Below are 10,546 nucleotides of genomic sequence, written 5' to 3' on the forward strand. Positions count from 1 at the left end.
TGGGCCATTACTAATCCTGCTTGGATTGGGTTGTTGTAGCTTTCTATTTACTTGAATCATGGGACATATAATACCAAGAGATACTCTAGGGCATCTCCTGTATTGCAGACATGCTCTTCCTTACCTCTGTTATAGAATAGCAGCCCAATTTCCCCTTGGTAGTCAAGATCAATTACCCCGGCCAGCGCAGTAACTCTCTTCGTTGCCTACTGATTCAGAGGCGTAAGGAGCCCAAAATGGACAGGTTGCAGTCTTAACTTCTAGTTCAATGGAATCGTTGTGTCTGCTGGAGGAACTAAGACCTCTAGGCCAGCAGAGCATAATATGAGAACAGGAAGCAAAAATTTTGCTAATGGGTCACTAGAGGTACCATTTCCACCCCTTGATTCCTGGATCCATGAATCCTGGCTATGGGAAAAACAGCACCATATGTTAGATGTTGACTGAGAGCACATACAGCCTCCTGGAGGAGCTTGCCCAGCCCTACAAGGTATTATCACCTGCAAGGTATTACTCAATGTAACTGAGTCCTCTAAGGGCCATTCCATATTCCAAAGCTGGTCATTCCAAAGCAGCCAGCTGCTTTAAGATGGTGGAGACCATGGTAAACCAGTGAATTCCATGAGTGTGGGCCCACTGCTGCACTTCATTTGCAATGGAGTGAGTTCCTTGATCAGAAGCAATGCTATATAGAATACCATGATGGTGGAAAGGCATTCTGTAAGTCCATGGATAGTGGTTTTAGCAGAAGCACTAAGTGCAGGGAAGGCAAACCCTCATCCAGAGTGTCTATTCCAGTAAGGACAAAATGCTTCCCCTTCCGTGATGGGAGTGGTCCAATGTAACCAACCTGCCACCAGGCTGATCACCCCGGGGAATGGTGCTGTAGAGGGGGCTCAGTGTTGGTCTCTGCTGCTGGCAGATGGGTTATTCGGTGGTGGCCGTAGCCAGGTCAGCTTTAATGAATGGAAGTTCATGTTGCGGAGCCCCTGCACAACCCCCATTGCTGCCACCATGGCCACTTTGTTCATGAGCCCATTGGGCGATGAGACGGGTGGCTGGGGAAAGAGGCTGACTGGTGTCCACAGAATGGGTCATCCTATCCACTTGATTATTAAAATCCTCCTCTGTTAAGGTCACGCTTTAGGGAGCATTCACATGGGATACAAATATCTTCATGGTTTTTGCCCATTCAGAGAGGTCTATCCACATACCTCTTCCCAAAATTTCCTTGTCACCTATTTTCCAATCATGTCCTTTCTAAGTGCCTGACCATGCAGCCAAACCATTGGCCACAGCCCATGAATCGATATGTAACCACATGTGTGGCCATTTCTTCTTCCAAGCAAAGTGAACAACCAGGAGTACTGCCCAAAGTCCTGCCCACTGGGAGGAATCTCCTTCACCACTGTCCTTCAGGAATGTCCCAGAGAGGGGCTGTAGTGCTGTAACTGTCGTCTTTAGGGTGGTGTCTGCATGTTGTGCAGAACCATCTATAAACCAGGCCCGAGACTTTTCTTCCTCTGTCAACTGATCGTAGGGAACTCCCCATGAGGCCATAGGTGCAGTCTCGGGGAGAGAAGGCAGTGTAGGAGGACTGGGGACTGGGGACGTTTGTGCCTTCAGGGCCTGCCCGGGCCCGATCAGGTATTATATGTACTAATTCCATTTGATGATGGAGTGTTGCTGTGTATGCCCAACTTGGCTTGGTGGGTCATTTCCACCATGAAGGTGACTTCGTGGCCATAGTTAAGCATTCAGTCTCTCTTAAGGCCTGGCAGCAAGCCAACAACTGTTTCTTAAAAAGAGTAGTTATCTGTGGATGATGGCAGGGCTTTACTCCAAAATCCTAAGAGCCTGTGCTGTAATTCACCTAGATGAGCCTGCCCAAAGCTCCAAACAGCATCCCGATCTGTCACTGACACTTCAGGCACTATTGAATCTGCTGGATGATATGGCTTAAATGGCAGAGCAGCCTGGACCTGTTGCAGAGCCTTCTCTTGGTTCTGGGTCCCACTCAAAACTAGTACCTTTTATGTGTCATTCAGAAAATGGCCCAGAGTAATACACCCAAATGAGGAATATGTTGCCTCCAAAATCCCAAGAGGCCCAAGAGGCATTGTGCCTCTTTTTGGTTGTAGGAGGGCAGAATACAACATCTTATCCTTCACCTTAGAAGGGATATCTCAACATGCCCCACCCCACTGGACCCCTAGAAATTTCACTGATGTAAAATGACCTTTAATTTTTGTCAGATTTATTTCCTACTTCATGGCACATAAATGTCATCAATAAGCCTAGAGTAGTTGCTACTTCTTGCTCACTAGACCTAATCAGTACAATGTCATCAACATAATGGACCAATGTGATATCTTGTGGAAGAGAAAGGCAAACAAGATCATAGCTGACTAAATTATGACATACAGCTGAAGAGCTGATACAGGCCTGTGAAGGTGTACCTGTGAAGATAGGACAGTGAAGGTGTATTGCTGGCCTTTCCAGCTGAAAGCAAACTGCTTCTGGTGAAACTTATTGACAGGCATGGAGAAAAAGGCATTTGCCAGATCAATAGCTGTGTACCAGGTACCAAGGGATGTGTTAATTTGCTCAAACAATGAAACCACATCTGGTACAATAGCTACTATTGGAGTCACCACCTGGTTAAGCTTATGACAATTGACTGTCATTCTCCAAGATCCATACATCTTCTGCACAGGCCAAATAGGGAAGGCGAATAGAGTTGTGATGGGAATCACCACCCCTGCATCCTTCAAGTCACTGATGGTGGCACTAATCTCTGCAATCCCTCAGGAATGCAGTACCGCATTTAGTTTACTATTTTCCTAGGTAGAGGCAGTTCTAGTGGCTTCCACTTGGCTGTTCTCACCATATTAGCCCTCACACCACCGGTCAGGGAACCAATGTGGGGATTCTGCCAACTGCTGAGTACAGTTGATTCTTGAACTACACAGGTTTGAACTGTAGGGTCCACTTACACATGGATTTTTAAAAAATAAATATACGAAAATATACATGTAGAACATTGTGTGCAAGGCTTGTACTGAAGTATTGAAGTGGATAGCCTATCCTTATGTATGCATAAGGTGAGTGCTATTTAATATAAAATGAATAAAGTGTTAGTTTTCTTGCTCTTTTATAACTTTGCTTTCAAAGAATTTCATTATTGTATGATATTCCTCTCCCTCTCGTGATTGGAGAAACTGTGAATCAGCCTATTATCACAAGTGTTTTTTTTTAATTTATTTATACTTTATTTTATTTTTACTTTTGGCTGCGTTGGGTCTTCCTTGCTGCGCAGGGTCTTTCTCTAGTTGCGGCAAACGGGGGGCTACTTTTCGATGCGGTGTGCAGGCCTCTCATTGCGATGGCTTCTCTTGTTGCGGAGCATGGGCTCTAGGTCCGCGGGCTTCAGTAGCTGTGGATCGCGGGCTCTAAAGTGCAGGCTCAGTAGTTGTGGTGCACGGGCTTAGTTGCTCTGTGGCATGTGGGATCTTTCTGGACCAGGGCTCGAACCCGTGTCCCCAGCATTGGCAGGCGGATTCCCAACCTCTGCACCACCAGGAAAGTCCAGGGTTGTTTTGTTTTTTTTTTAATATGACTATGTTTCCAATACTGAACTATGAACATAACTGAAATACTGAATGCCATCAAAATTTTATAACCATTCATTAGTGTATAGGCTAGGCTACCATAAAGCAACCATATTGCTGCTTCTTCATTATCAATGCATGAATCATTATACCTGTAAATAAATATGAATTCCTTTTTCACATTATGTTTTCATTTTTGATGTCTAGTGTTAGTAATACATATAACATCTACAGTGTTACAGTGTTTTGTATCATATAAGACAATATTAACGTAGGTACTGACAGACAGATGATTCATCTTGTAAACAGACAACATAAACTTAAGTATTGACAAATACAGTGCAGTACCGTAAATGTATTTTCTCTTCCTTATGATTTTCTTAACAACATTTTCTTTTCTCTAGCCTACTTTATTGTAAGAATACAGTATACAACACACATAACATACAAAATTGTGTTAATCGACTGTTTATTTTATTGGTAAGGCTTTTGGTCAACAGTAGGCTATTAGTAGTTAAGTTCTGGGGGAGTCCAAATTTATACATGGATTTTCAACTGTGCGGTGAGTTGGCACCTCTAACCCCTGCATTGTTCAAGGATCAACTGTGTATCTATTCTACTTATTCATTTTGGAACTGGGGAAGTAACCACAGTATGGGTTTGGGGTCCCACTGAACCCACTGTGAGACACACCTGCACTAAAATTCCATTGATCATCTGACCTCCATAAGCTCCTACTCTGACTGGTGGGCCACAGTGGCATTTCAAGTCTCCTGGAAACATTGTCAGTTCAGGGCCAGTGTCCCTGAAAGGTCCGATTATTTTCTCCAATGTACAGTTACCCAGTTAAAAGACTATAGGTCTCTTTGGGGAAGGCTGGGAAAAAGATTAACAGTATAAATTTTTGGTAGTGTATCAGGGTCCTTCCTCAAGGAGTTCCAGTCTCCCCTTCATTCAGGGGTTTCTAGGCCTGTAAACTGGGAATTGATTGAAGGACCACAACTCTGTTTTTATGATTCAGACCAGACTTTTGTTCACTTGGCCTAGAACTTTTCTGCTTATACAAATCAAGTAAGAATTTGGTAGACTTCCTATTTCACTGGTAGGAACACAATGATCAACTAGCCAATGCCATAGGTCTGCATGAGTCAGACTATTCTGATTACTGTTTTGACTCTGTTGTCCATTACAGCAACCATACTCACTTTGCCTTTGGTGGATGAGTGGCACCACTTGGCCCCTGACACCCATGGATCCAATTACTCCCATTGCATTTAGGTTTTCCAATGCAGTGACCGCAGTTCCTACTGTGATGTGTGGCCTAAAAAGAAAGTGCATTCACAAAGTTCTTCAGGGATACTGGGGCTGTCCTCACAAACTTATTTCTCACAGTATTGGTAAAAGGTATGGCTTCAGGACCCTCCCCAGTGTAGGTGAGTAGGTCATAAATGATTCTAACATTCCAGTCTCCCTAAACATTTGAATCCCTTCCTCTACATTAAACCAAAGCAGGTCCAGCATTTCCAGTTCACTCACTGTGGGCCACTTTTGGTCCATGTTTCAGCCAACAAGCCAAACTAGAGCCCTTTCTAACTCCCTGAGATGCAACATTAAAAGCAGAATCTCTGCTTAGTGGACCCATATCAATAAATTTAGCCTAACACAACTATATGTTCCTTCCACCGTTATTGCATATTCCATGGATATTTTTAGTATCTATTCGTACACATGTTCCCCAGATTTCTGTCTGCATAACTTAGAAAACTCAAGTAGTTCTTTTGGAGTGTAGCACACCTCCTCATGGGTCACACTTTTTACCAGACCTTTAGGGGCCTGCTGGGACTTGTGTCTAGTTATAGGTCTAAAAGCAAAGAGCATTAGTGGGAGTGAGTCTTGAGGAGAATCAGCATTGTCTTGTATGACAGTTGCCTCCAGGGAGGCCATTATAGTTTCCTCAGGCTTTTGCCAGATAATGCCAGGGATTATCAGTTCTCTCTTTACTCCTGGAAATAGAGTCATTAGGGCTTTTAAGTCTAATCGGATTAGAGAGCCAATTCCAAAACCCCAGAACTAATTCAGAAGATTCATGCTTAAGATTTTGTTCTTCTAGAACCACTCTTTACCAAAATCTGTGTGTACCATATATATATGGTAGGAGATTTATTAAAGGAATTGGCTCACAAGGTTATAGAAGCCAGTGAGTACAAAATTTGCAGTGTGGGCCATGAAGTTTTGCCAATTTTGCATTTCAGCAGTTGTTAAAGTTAATTCAGTACTTATGTTGTAGAAGCACAAAAGCCAGTCAGTGCTCCTTTATCTTTTTCTTGTATGAATTCACTTAGTAAATGTTGAATTTCCAACTGGGTCAGATTCTGGACCTTTGTTTCAGTTGTTTTTTCTTCCTCCTATATCCACTTTTCATTTCTTCTTCTTCTCTCTCTTTCTCTCTCTCTGCATATACTATCTATTTAGAACTTTCTTTTATCAGAGAGCCTCAAAATTGTATTATCAGGGTTAGGCAATATTTGCTTTTTAAGGTTTAAGGACCCTGAGCTTAAGTTGGGTTTGTATTAATATCTTGGTATGTTACAGGAGTATCACTGGTGTTTTTCCATATTATCCTCAGGATCAGGAACTTTTTTGGTGACACATAGGCAGCAGCAGAAGCAAAAGCATTTTGTAGCATCCTAGTGATCCATCTGCTTTTAGGGTTGTGGACCCCAAAAACTGAATTCTTCCAACAGCAACTGCTCTTCAAATAGTGACTGTTCTTCCTCCACACAGGTGACCACTTGACCAATCCATATATTGCATATATTGCTCATTCTATAGTCTTTCCCCTGAGTGCTTTATAGAAGGGGAACCAGTGCCTGATTGAGATACACAACTAATTGGTCACAGGGTAAAAGTCATTCCCCTGAGCCTAGTGTCAGTGACAGCTTATTCTGCATTTGAGACACACCATTCATTCTAAGACATCTGGGTCATAGATGGGTCTGGACCACGGCTACTTTAAAGAGGGCATCAATTCCATAAATTCAGTCCCTAAATACTAATTACTTATCAAAACTTTCAACTTATGTTGGTTAAATCTATAACAGAAACTTGGTAGAACTTAACAAATGCAACACAAAAAAAGGACAACTCAAAAGACAAGCCAGCCAGTTAGTAGCATCTAAAATTTTACACTTTCCATCAGACAGCAGAGCCAGTTAGCAAGCCAAGACAAGACAAAAAAGACCCCCAGCTTCCCTGGTGGTGCAGTGGTTGAGAGCCTGCCTGCCGATGCAGGGGACACGGGTTCGTGCCCCAGTCCGGGAAGATCCCACATGCCACGGAGTGGCTAGGCCCGTGAGCCATGGCCGCTGAGCCTGTGCGTAGGGCCACTCTGAAGACACAGGATGGACCCCCCCACCCAAAATTACATTCAGATGATGCCACATACACACCAAGAGAATATTCAAAGGTTTATTAGTCACATGATGAAGATTTTGAAGGAGAGGTGGGTGGGCTTCCCAGCCAGGTCTGAAAATGTCTTAAGAGAGCAAAATAAGAAGACTGGCTAGGAGGTTTTACTGTGGTTAGGGGGTAGGGCCAGGGTGACCAGGGACTTGCATATTTTGAAATTCCCATCAGCATCAATGGAGGGTACACTCAGGTTTCTTATCAGCTTGCCCAAATGTGCATAGATGAAAAAGAGGGTCAGCAGTCAACTACTTTAAAAAAAAATGGAGTCAGACTCTTTATTACACCACCCAATCAGAAATCTCAATTAACTGTACTGATAGGGGCTTGTACCAGGTCTGTTCTGTTTGACTTAGGCAACATTGGGCAAGAGTGACCACAACTATAACTCCTAGTAAGATGATTGGACCCATCTAGAGAGGAGAGACCTCAGCAAGCTTCAGTCAAGCAAGTGAAATATGTAAAAGCATAGAAAAGAGTCCAACAATAACAGCATAAGGATTAAAGGAATCATATCAGTGTCCAGAATGTTAATCTTGTTCTTTGTTTCAAGTGAAAGCTGTTCTTTGTGGAGTCAGTGGGTATTGGAGGTTTCTGACAGTTCTTAGATTAAGATTCTTTCTTGGTCAGAAGTTAAGTTATAAGTGATGGCAGCAGTCTGTGTTAAACTGACCAGATGCACTGTGAATAAGAACTGAGAGAGAGTGAGAGAAATTAATGTCCTCTTCCCCACCCTTGACCACCCAGGGTCAAAGATTTTCTCTCCTCACCAGCCAGGGTTGTTATTCTCTTTCCACAGCCACGTGATCGGTGTGTCTGGTTCCTGCAGCAATCACTTCACCATTTTTTCCAATCCCCCCAGTGTCTTACCCGAACTATATCCCCAATCTCATACCTATGTGGTTCAGAAATTTCTTTATATTTTTTGTATCATCTGAGATTATCTCCCACCTCTTAGAGGTTATCACCTCATATTTATGATTATTATTATCAATATCCACAATTGCCCAAGTTCAGCAGGCATAGCCAGACAGCCAAAGAAGCATCAGGTTAGAGTCTCCCACCCCCACATCTTCTTGCTTCTTGCAAATTCTAGTAGCCTGATTTCCCAGGAGTAGGTATAGTGGTGAAAATGATAGAGTGAGAAGAGTGAATTATGTGGTTTGGATTTTCTTACAGCCAGTCTGGGCCTCCTCCTCCCCTCCCCAACCTCATACTTAAGCATTTTATTTAATGGGAGGTACCCTTCTGAGGAATTACCATATTTAGAGCCCAAACTGCCTATCTTAAGTGTGTGTTCCACTGGGAGCTGAGAAGCCTTGGTTATCCAGTTATCTTTTTCACCTTCTCTTTTTAGAGTTCATTTTATCTTTCAATTTACCTACTGCCTGGGCATGATATGGGGCATAAAAGGTACATAGGATGTCTATATAGCTGCCCACTGTTTTGAGGGGGGTTGTTTACTTGTTTTTGCTGTGAAGACAGTACCAATGTCTAAACACATGTTTAGAGAACCAAAACATGTATCAGAGTCCATCTAAGAGGCACTGAATAGTATGGTTCCCTCTTGCTAAGTGGATGGGGATGGCAATGCCATACTCTGAAAAAAGTGTCTATGAAGTAATGCCCAGTGGTATTCTCAAGAGGAGGGTATTGGGGCTATATAGTCTATTTGCCAGGACTGGCGAGGTTTAGTACCTCTGGATATGTGCTCTAAAGCTCCCTTTGCCACGCAACTGTGTAGCTGGCAAACTGGGCACATTTACCAGGCTTCTTGGCCTCATGTTCTGGAAACACTAGGCTTTGCTTTTTGGACCTAGCCCTGAATTGTGGATGAATTACCATACCCTGTGTGATGCTATATCCAGATGCATGCTGTATCCAGGTGTCCTCTTATGGGTACTGTAGATTTGGTCAGTGTAACGATTAATCTCATGGGTCACCTTGACTGGATCACAGGATGCCCAGATATTTGGCTAAATATTATTTCTGAGTATGTGTGAGGGTATTTCTGAATGAGATTAACATTGGAATTGGTAGACTGAGTAAATCAGATTGCCTTCTTCAATGTGGGTGGGCATCATCCAATCCGTTGAGGGCCTCAGTAGAAAAAAAAGCGAAAGAAAGGAGAATTTGTTCCCTCTCTGCCTTACTAGTTTAGATAGGACATCAGTATTCTCCTGCCCTCAGACTAAGACTTGCAGCATTAGCTCCACCTGGTTCTCAGGTCTTCAGAGCTTTCCTGGGTCTCCTGCTTATAGATGGCAGATTGAGGGACTTCTCAGCCTCCATAATCACTTGAGCCAATTCCTCTTAATTAAGTAATTAATATCCTATTAGTTCTGTTTCTCGGGAGAACCCTGACTAATAAAGATTTTGGTACTGAGAATGGTTCTAGAGGAATAGATAGTAAGAATGAGCTTTCTGAATTGGCCCAGAATTTCTGGAACTGGCTCTCTATACTTATTAGATTTAACAATACTAATGACTATTTCTAGTAGTAAAGAGAACACTGATAGAACATGGTATGATATGGCAATACAGATATGTAAAATATCTGTATTGTATGTTCCGAATCCACCACTTACAAGAATCAAGAGGCTGGGTGACTATCTATATTATACTTTTGAACATTTTTGGAAAATTAGTGAATATAGTGAGGTTGGCTGGTTGCTTCTAATGTCATTGGACAAAGCAGTGCAAGAAAAGGATGGGCTCAGGGAATTCAAATTCCCAACTCCAGAACCACATAAATTATCTGAAAGCTTCTACGTGTGCCGAGAAGGAGACCCTAATCTCCTGCTGTTGCAGCACTGATATTGCTGAAAATCAAACATAGAATTTCACCCACTAATTAGCTGAATTGCAACATGAACTCCCAGCATCACAGGGTATCTACCATTAAAGTGAGGGCATAGATTAGGAAAGAAAGGGATTTTATAAGTTGGGATGGGAACATGTGGGAAGACCTTGATGAAATCGGGGATGTGCAGTCCCTAAAATCTGATGTCTGCTTTGTCAATGAAAGCAGTCTCCCCATCTGCAGTAGAAGCGGCCTCCCCACCCGCAGTGGTAACAGCTTTCCCACTGCCAGTGTTAGCAGCTCTTCCACCCCATCTGAGGAGATTAACCCTGCACTGCCTGAGGAAACTGTAATGTCTTCATTCTAGGCAGTTGCCATGCAAGACAAAGATGATTTTCCTCAAGACCCACACCAGCACCCCTCTTTGATTCTACATCTATAACTAGACTCAATTCTCAGCAGGCCCCTAAAGGTGAGGTACAAAGTGTGACCCCTAAACAGGTGCGCTACACTCCAAAAGAATTGAAGTGCTATTGGAGTTACCACCTGGTTAATCTTACAATAATCCATTGTCATTCTCCATGACCATCTATCTTTGCATAGGCCAAATAGGTGAAAATGTGTACACACACACACACACACACACACACACACACACACACATGCA

General features: G+C 42.9%; 1 pseudogene; it reads right to left on the reverse strand.

Annotated features, from left to right (window-relative positions):
* Positions 1-260: 260 nt before the first annotated feature.
* The window catches only part of LOC112408203 (uncharacterized), a 37,683-nt pseudogene continuing 27,397 nt past the window's right edge, over positions 261-10,546 (reverse strand).

The sequence above is a fragment of the Neophocaena asiaeorientalis genome, unplaced genomic scaffold (genome assembly GCF_003031525.2).
Source record: "Neophocaena asiaeorientalis asiaeorientalis breed wild unplaced genomic scaffold, Neophocaena_asiaeorientalis_V1.1 scaffold116, whole genome shotgun sequence".
Taxonomy (NCBI): Eukaryota; Metazoa; Chordata; class Mammalia; order Artiodactyla; family Phocoenidae; genus Neophocaena; species Neophocaena asiaeorientalis.